Source organism: Gossypium hirsutum, chromosome D05 (assembly GCF_007990345.1).
Source record: "Gossypium hirsutum isolate 1008001.06 chromosome D05, Gossypium_hirsutum_v2.1, whole genome shotgun sequence".
NCBI lineage: Eukaryota > Viridiplantae > Streptophyta > Magnoliopsida > Malvales > Malvaceae > Gossypium > Gossypium hirsutum.
This window is the reverse complement of record NC_053441.1, coordinates 28049593-28059962: the sequence shown is the minus strand read 5'-3', so window position 1 is coordinate 28059962 and position 10370 is coordinate 28049593. Positions and strand designations below refer to the sequence as shown.

The following is a 10370-nucleotide window of genomic DNA, read 5'->3' as shown; positions in this document are numbered from 1 at the left end:
TAGCAAGTTGCCATTATAGATAAATTGATGAATTAGACTTGAATTTGATATTTAATAAGCTTATATCATGATAAGGACTAAATTGTAAAGCTAATTAAGTTTGTTAGATAACTTTAAAAATTAGGGACTAAATTGAATACATTGAAAATTGTCATGAGGTTATATTGTAAGTAGAAACTATGGGGTCCCTAATGAAAGACTGTGAAATAAAATTTTAATCTGATGTTAAATATCGAAAAATGTGTATATCTCGAGTACAGAGACTAAATTGAATAAAATGTAAAATATAAGTGGCTATGTATTTGAATGTGAATTGGATGAAATCTGATATTGTTTTATTTTATTAAATTTTCGACGGTAGCTAAAGACGACATTGGGTCGTCACGAGAGAAAAGAAAGTCAAGAGTCATTGACAAGTAGCTGAACTATCGATTTGTACTTTTATGATTTGAGATCATTGAATATACACATTGCATGATTTACTTTCGAGGTAAGCTCATATCATCATATGAATTAATTCGTATTGAATGATGTTGAATATTGAGAATTGACTGAATTGAATGGAATAGAAAATAACATGATATAATTTATACATGATATGTGATATGAATATGGAATGAATCATGTTATGTGATATTGGACATATATATATTGATGATGAATTGAAATGAAATTATGATATTGAATATGAATTGATTATAAAATGAAATTGGAACATTGGTACCCTATTAACTGTTCGGGTAGAGTCGAATATAATTGACATGCCATAGGATTAGATTGTGTATGGGTTATATTTTAGTTATATACCAATGAGCGTTGTACGCAACTTATATACTTTGGATTTTGATGAGGCACTAGGTGTCAAATTGGTATGATGGTTGGATGATCCGTGTATTTGCCAGAGTTCAAGTTAGGTTAATAGAGATTATAAATTTTGAACCCATTAAATGATATTGAATTGAGGTGATAATGTGAAATAGTCTCATATGTATTCAAATGTGAAATGTGATTATAGACTGCATGTGAAAGATCATGCAAATCAAATATAAACGAGCCCTGGGGGTTGAATCGAATATTAATCAGTCAATAAACTCGAGAAAGAGAATTGAACCGTAAGTTGAAAGATCAAATGGCATTGATTGAAAATGAGGATTGAGTATCGTATTGTTAAATGCATATGTGCTTTAAACTTAAATGAGATTGGTTGTATACATGTCAACATAAGGCACAGTATTGAATGTTTCAATTGGTTATTAAACGAGCTAGTATATGAGATAGAGATTTGAATAAAGAACATGTAAATTGATATAAATAAATCTTAGCATATATTGATTGAATCTCTATTACGATTGTGCTCGTCTTATGACTTGAATCATGAAAGTACCACTGAGTTTTATCGCTCAATGTACGGTTTGTTTATTCCATGCGCAGGTATCAGTGAATCTCGAGGTCTCGAGAGGTGAAGTAGCATTCGGATCATTGATTCTCGACTCAATAATATTTTTATAGTTATTTATGTTTCAATAGATGACATGTACCTAGGTTTTAACCGTTTAAGATTGAAAATGGTCAATGGAGTGTTTTGATTAGGGAATGATAAATAGAGGTTGACATATGAATTGTTATAACATGTATATATATGTTATATAGTTTTAAAAGGTTAGAAATGTGTACTTGAACATCATCATGGGATGAAATATTTTGTATGTTAAGTCATTAGACCATTGTGTTGCCTATTTTGACAGTTATAGAATATAAGAGTTGACGAAATCTGTCTTCAATGTCGCAACACAACCATAAGGATGTCGCGACAAAAATCTCTAACATCGCAACGTTCCCTATTTGAAGTTGCGACGTCAATATATTGCTTTCCAAGTCGTGACATTGAGCCTCTGTTGGTGATGTTGTGGCATGGGTCCACCATGGTCGCGATGCCAACTCGGAAAGTTTTGAAAACTTTGCATTCTAGTCCTTATTCGACTTGGGTTATCTGAAGAGCTTTTGTAAGCTCGTATAAGATTCGATTATGATTTTAAAACATATGGTCAATGCATATCGTACTTAATAGCATAGGTAAATAGTTTAATTAGATGGTAATTGATTATAATTGCTTCGACAATGAATGTGATATCCGATAGCTTGGACTCAATAACCAACTTGAGTATGAGGTGTTATATTTAGTAGGGATAAAAATTAACTTATAAAAAAATTTTAAAGAAGGCTTCAAGGCGTGTATTAATGTCATTTGATTTCTATTCACCCCCACATATATTATGGCGTGTGAAAAAAGTTACTGGCAAATGAACTTCGAGGATACAATGAAACCCAATGACTATCTATGTTTTACATTGATGGAAATAGTCCATTGAGTACTAAGCAGGGTATAGAAAGAATATCAAATTTTCTAAAGAATTTTTGCAATTATTCTTCATAGAACAATCTAAGAATATGAAAGATTGTGAGAGAATGAAGAGGAACTTTATTTTTATGTTTTTTAGTGTATCATACAAATGAAAGTTCACTCTTATTTATAGGAGATCTCATGTCTCTTCATAGGGACATAACTACCAAAATGGGTAGTCATATATTTAGCATAATTGTTCAATAGGTATTTACTTGAATAATTATGATTATTTGTTAATAATTAAGTCATGTAACTTTTAAATTTATTAAACATAACTTATCACTATAAATAATGACAACTTTTGATTAATAATCAAATGACATAACTTTTGGTTTGTAACACCTAGGTTTTTGAGGTTAGAAGTTTTGAGGTTTTAAGTAAGGGTCAATGAGTAGGTTGAAGTATTGTGTTTACTTTCGCATTCTAATGACAAAATGAGCCTACTGGTTCGGTGGTTGGATATGTGTTAGTTTACCTTTAGGTTTTGGGTTTAAATTCTCATGTGTGATTTAAGGAAGTAATTTTATTTTAGATTTGTTTTATTAAAATATTTATTATTTTATCAAAAGTCTTTCCCACGTTCTTTCCCATTTTCTTTTTCAGTTCTTTTCCTCATTCTTCATGTTTTTTTTCTTCTTTCGTTATTTCTCTGCTTTCTTTTTCTTTTGTTTCCCCAATTTCTAGATTTTTTTCTACTTCGTTTCTATGGGTTGTTTTCTTCTCGTTGGAGATAGCGTGGTTTTCCGTTCTCATTTTAATCAAAATCAAGTAGAAGGTTTTTAAAAGGGTAGTTGAGGCGTTGGTCATTTGTTGTGCATTGGAAGCATTTATTAGGTGTGTGTTCTGAATTGTTCAAATTTTCGACATCGAATTATTGAATGGATTCTGTGGAATTCGGTAATTTTTGTGTGTTTCTGAAATTAAGTGGTTTGCATGATCTCAAATTTGTTTCGGCGTGTGTCTCAATATTGTCGATGTTAGGGATTAATTTGCTAAGGAAAAACACGAATTTCAGGCTGTTTTAGTGTGGTTTCATGACCACATGGGCATGTGCCGCACACGGGCGGTCCACACGGCCATGTGAATTTGGGAATTAGGGTTTTTGGGTAATTTTTGGTGCCACACGGTCGTGTATCTGAATTTGGGGATTTTTTCGATTTCCACACTAATGTGTGCCTTGGACACATGACCGTGTTCTTTAGCCACATGGGCGTATGAGATTTCTATGTGGCCATGTCTGCTCTACACCCTATTTTATCAATTTTGGATAGAAAGTTACACAGGATGCTCACACAGCCATGTAACTAGGTCACACGGACGTGTGTCTCCTCCACATGGGCATGTGCAGCCTGCACACGGGTGTGTAGGCTTCCACATGACCTAGGCACTTCCACACGGCCGAGGCATACGGCTGTGTGGCCTTGTTTCACAGATTTTTGTTCTGTGTCAGATTTTGACTCCTTTTGTGTTTCTGTGTGTTCCAACCCTCAGTTAGGCCTTATTAAGGATGGTTGGGACTTTGTTTAAGCTCGGATTTGTGCAGTTGTTTGTAATCATAGCATTAATTTAATGATTTTTTAAATGTTATGTGATGTTCCTAATAAATAAATACAGCCATAACTGATTCTGAATTTGATCGATTGAATATGTGCACCTCTATTTCTGTATGATTGTTGTATGATTGTTTGTAAGTTATGTACATTGTGCATCTGCATGAAAATCTGGGATTTGGTTGTGAAGAGAAAGAAGTCTAATCCGGCAGTTTAACTACATTACTTAATAGTGGTGATATCACAACATAAACATATGTCAGCTCAGCTGCATATTTTTATCAGAGTGGCTTGGTTCCACATATCGTAGTGTGTAAGGTGGATGGACCTATCATGGTCCTATGTGGTGTGCAGAGGGGATGGGCTAGATATAGCTCATATGTGGTGTGTAGGGTGGTCAAAATGGTGTTCGGATGGTTGGGGTGGGTTTTATTTTGTTGTATTCATTGCATTTGATTATAAGTCTATCTGTATGATTGTGAGGTTAATTGCATAATAATGTGAATAGTTTGATGTGTTTATGTACTGGCGTGTTTTGGGATATTAGCTCCATGTTACATTTGTTGTTGGACTGATTATTTGATACAAGTTGTACGTTTTCTGTCTATATGCACGTATGAGAATTATTTGCTTCACTCCTTTTCACTTGCTTTTGTTTTGATTTCGGACTCACACTAAGCTCATGTAGCTCACCTTTTAGTTTTCTCCCTTTTAGGTACTCTCGTGTTCTGTAGCTGGACTAGACAGTCGGAGGTCTCAGATGGGTCAGATTTGAATTAATCAAATAAAGTGATTCTTCAAATCTTAATTCATGAACTATTTTGGACTGTTATTAATTATAAGAACTGTGGAATAATTTAATTTTGGGCTTTCATAAATAGATACGCCAAATTGTTAAATCCTAAATTGTTAAACGATCCAGTGCGGTTTTAGGAAACTATTTTGTAAATGAGTTTTAAACAAGATTTTGTTTGTAAATTGCTTTTAGATCATTTCGGAAGTTAATGTGACCTCCGAGATTAAGTCGAAACTTCTAGGCCGAGTTTTGGGGTGTCACACGGTTACTTATAACTTTTCATTTGTAACTATTGGAACATTTTATATATTTAAAAATGCTCCAACAAACATAACACAACAAAAATATTATTTCATTTAAGGTAAGGTAAAATGTCGGTGTCATTGTAACAGTTAGTGAAACAGCAAGATTCAAGCAGGTTCAGTCATTATTTCCACGTAAATAGTGGGATTCAGATGTCTTTATCTTACGATAAACTATGGGGGATTCTTTTCATCACTCTCCCATCTACTATCCTATAGTGCTAGGGAATTTGTTAGTGGATCATTCCGCAGTATTTATCCACATGTTCTTCATATTTGCCGTAGAAAGTCAAAAGAGTAACAGATAAGACGGTTCCTGACATCAGGACATGACAAACACATTATAATTAAATGAGTGCATGATTTAAGTTCCCTTGCATCATATTGCAATTAATCAGCAAAAATGGGAACAAATATGTAAAAGATTCCACAAGGTCAAGAAAGGAAGTTTGTGATAGGAGCTTGATACCAAGTTTTTGAAGTTTTAACCACATAAAGTAATAATCTATCTTGAACTCAGGTGTAAGTGTCAAATATATGTATGTCTGATATTTTCCAAGATTTTAATGTACTTGGAGAGTCTTTAGAGGATCATTATCATGTCCCGTAACCATGTCTAGATATGTGTCGAACATGAAAATTTACAAAAAAAATAAAGAGTCTGAACAACATAATCCATGATTGCTTACTAGAAATAAATTAAAAGAGGTTGTGATTAAACCACTAAGTTAGGTTTAGTTACATTTAATAGTATATCAGGATACATGTATTCATCAATGAATCATAAGAAAGATGAATGTGCAATAATTAGACAGATGAACTTTCTTACCAACATAGGCAAGTGTGAAGAAAGAGCAATAGCTACCAATGGCATAAAAGAGCCACAGACAAATCAGAACCTTCCAAATAAACTAAAGGTGAAGTGACATTTAAATTGGCTAGTTATGTTGATTAAACTTGTTTGGGAAAAGACAATGTAACAAAATGGGGAATCTACAAATGCTTAGTTGATTTATTTAATAAAGTGGAAAAATACTCAACTCCAAAATCTGGGTTGGAGTTGAAAGGAGGGGTGGAAGGTAAACATAGTAAGCCTTTACTCTTATTTTTTTTACTCAAGTTTTAGTGTGACTATGTTCCATCTTTTCCAAGATTTTCATGGATTTTTAGAGTCTTTGAAGAATCATATCCCGATTGTTATGTTCGAATATGTTTTGGAATGGGTACTTTAAGAAAGAAAAATGAAGAGTCAGAGCAATGAGGCTCTATTTCCTATTACCAAACCAAGACACACCTTGATACTAGTAACTAATGATTGAAAAACAATTCACAACTTAATCATAGTTCAACTGTAACACCCCTAACTCGTATCCGTCGTCGAAATAGAATTTCAGAGTATTATCAAGTAATCGTAATCTAATCATTCATTTCAAACATCATAAAATGATTCAACATTAACATACATAAAGTCCCTTAATAAGTCTTTGAGAGTCTGAAAATACATTAGAAACAATTTGAGACTAAATTGGGAACATTTGAAAATTTTAGGAAAAAAAAGTTAGAAAAATTTTAACTGCAGGGTTCACACGGCCGTGTGAGTCACACGCCCATGTGTCTGGTCATGTGGGCATTCAAAGTAGGGACACACGGCCATGTCCCAGCCCGTGTAAGTCTCTGGCTTGGGTCAGACGGCCAAGCCACACGTCCGTGTACCAAGCCGCATACTCTTTGAAATGACCTCGCACGCCTATGTGTTAACTGTGTCTCTCACACAGCCAAGTCACACGTCCGTGTGTCTGGCAGTGTAGACCTAAAATGTGCCTTAAACGACAAATTTACCAATTCCTACATGCTTGGGCATTAAACAACTTAAAAACCATTCATTTAACTTGTCCAAAACAAGATCAAACACATTCAAAACATGTTAAAACAATCATCCTAGGTGTCTAACTAATGTACCCTCATTGGTACCACATTTATATCATAAAAAAAATCAACCAAATTAAAATTATAAATATGTCAAAATTCATCAATTTGGCCTAACTCAAAACTACTTAAAACATTAACTTAAATTCACATGCACATATCTAGATTTGGTTTAATTTACCATGCCATAATATGGCTTCAAACACAAACACATGTTTATATGTATATGCCAAACCAACATTACATTTATAACCTCATTTACAATCCATCCACAAAATAATTATCATTTAGACGTCCTAGGTACATGCCGACACAAAAGATAAACACCACCAGGTTTGAGTTTGAGATCGTTTTTGGATGCTGAATCGGCAATCAAAAGTGAAATACCTAATCTGCGCATGGAAAAACAAAATCGTACGCTGAGTAAAACTCAGTGGTATTTCTATAATCCGAATATTTAAAAACAAGATAGTATAATATGCACAATTGAATTTTAAGCACATATTAATGTCTAGTATCATGACTATCATATGTTATCATATTTCATTTGTTAAACAATGCCCCAATTCACATAATTTCTATACAAATAGTTATTCACATATCAAACTACATTTATTTGTACAATGGCATTAGTCATTCAATACTTAACTCATGAATACATCATTTCATACCATACTCAATTCTCATCACTTGTTATATAATAACTTTTCACAATTTGATGCACATATTATTTAAACAATAGCATTATCCATTCCCTATCCAATGCATGAGTACATAACTCATGTGTCTCATTTTCATGTTTAAAATCATTATCCCATTTTTAATTCACATACAATATCATCCAATATCAATCATAGTATCGTTTTATTCAATTACCCCTATTAACACAACTCGGACTCGGACTGATACACGGATCCAACAAACACACCAGTTTGGCACCCAGTGCCTCATCGAATAATCCGAAGTAATATGCACCCAATGCTATATAAATTTGACACCCAGTGTCTCATCGATTAAACCGAAGTAAATTGGCACCTAGTGCCTTATCGACTTGAAGTTGAAGAAATCTTTGTACTCTTCCTATCCTATAGCATGCTATCTATATCTGACTTAGCTCGATACAGTTAATAGGGTTTAGTTCCATATTTCAAAAACAACCAATATCCAATATAAAATTTTCATATAATCACATATACACATATATTCTTTTCAATTCAATAATCAATACATTCATAATTTATATACCAATTCAATCCATTTCAATCAATATTCATTAACTTCAATATCAAAGTGTCAAATACTCACCTCAACCACTTACCATATGTATTAAATCAAATTACAACAATTAGTAACTAGGTTTGGATTATAGAAATACAAATCGTGAATTCCGAGCTATTCGACTTTGCTTTTATCTTTCTCCTTTTTAGTCGAAGATTCTGGTACGATGTTAGTTACGGAATTAAAACAATTAAAAGTCATCAATACAATAAAATTTCAATTTCATATTGAATATTAAATATTTAAATTTTTACTCAATATTTGTCTAAATTCCAATTTAGTCCCTAAACTAAGACTAATTTTTATTCTTCACATTTAATTCTATATTTTCATACTAATTTCACTTTAAACTAAATTTAACTCCTTATTTTCACTAAACCCTTAAATTTTGAAGTTTTCGCAATTTAGTCCCTAATACTCAAATTATACAATTTATTCTACAATTTAATCCTTTTCCATTTCTAACTTAAAAATCTATCAATTTAATCCCTAATACTAAAATTATTCAACATTGACAACACTTAAAAACTTAATAATTGCTAAAATTTCAACATGGGTCGGGTAACCCTAGGTACCAAGATTCTAAAAACATAAAAATTACAAGAAAATAGACTAAATTGACTACCAATTAAACTTTGAAAAATTTGAGCCCTTGGTCGTGCGTCTCTTCTTTCTCCCTTTCTTTCTTTCTCTTTTTCTTTCTTTCTAATTTGTACGTCTTTTATTACTTTTTCTTATTATGCTTTAATTATTATTATATAATATATATACATTTACATAATTATTAAGAATTCATATTTTAACTTTAATTATTATAATATAGGTATAATTATTACATTGGCCCTTTAATTATTCTTTAATCTATAATTCAACTTTCACCCTACATTTAATTTAGTCCTTATACCTAATTACTTTTAATTCAAGTAAATTCGCTTAACCGAAACCTAATTAACTACACAACTAACTTCGTAAATATTTTTAATAAATATTTACGAGTTCAATTTATGTGAATGGAGTTTTGGAAATGCACTTTTTGACACCCCTAACTATCGGGTCGTTACATCAACTAACAATACCACAATGTCTATAGACTTTATACATACAATTCTTTTTTATAGTTGATTTTGTTCCCCTTTGTTGTAGTACAAGTGATCTAAACTGACCTTGAAGAAAAGCCAAGAATCATTTCCAAGAGTCATATCTTGAGCCATAAGAAGCACATTATTGATTTTAACACATAATGATGCAGTAGTAGTGTTAACCATTTCCTCTGACATTTCAAGCTCCGGTAATGTTTCTAGTTGTCTACTTGAATAATAAATACGCATCATTGTTGAAAACAACTTCAGTATTAAAGGTAAATCAACACATAAAGAGGCAATATTAGTCATACCTATTTCCATAAGCAGCATAGTTGGCATAAATGAACAATAGCACAATTAATACCAGCAAAACATCTGAACAAATAGGTAACAATAGTAATCCAGATTTCTCAAATATGAGCCAATCAATAGTAGCAATGATGATAATGCCAAAAGAAACACTTCACTGCTTCCACAAGAGAATATTAGCCACTGGGAACATGAGAAGCAAAATTAGTTAATTTATTGCGAAAAACAAATGCTCTAGTTTTATAAAGGTGATAATATAATGAGCCAGAGCAACAATATAACCTTACAACAACAATATAATGAGAAGCAATATTAGTCATACCTATTTCCATAAGCAGCATGGTTGGCATAAATGAACAATAGCACAATTAATACCAGCAAAACATCTGAACAAATAGGTAACAATAGTAATCCAGATTTCTCAAATATGAGCCAATCAATAGTAGCAATGATGATAATGCCAAAAGAAACACTTCACTGCTTCCACAAGAGAATATTAGCCACTGGGAACATGAGAAGCAAAATTAGTTAATTTATTGCGAAAAACAAATGCTCTAGTTTTATAAAGGTGATAATATAATGAGCCAGAGCAACAATATAACCTTACAACAACAATATCATACTGCAGAATAAAATTTTCCCAACATGATACTAGTTAAAGATTATTCTAAAAGAAGAATGTTGGTAGAGAACTGTTAAAAATCAAAACTTTCACCTCTAAGA

The 10370-nt window shown here is 32.2% G+C and overlaps 1 pseudogene; it reads right to left on the bottom strand.

Moving 5' to 3' along the window:
* Nucleotides 1-5201: 5201 nt before the first annotated feature.
* LOC107902562 (reticulon-like protein B16) lies at nucleotides 5202-9988 on the bottom strand (annotated as a pseudogene).
* Nucleotides 9989-10370: the final 382 nt, after the last annotated feature.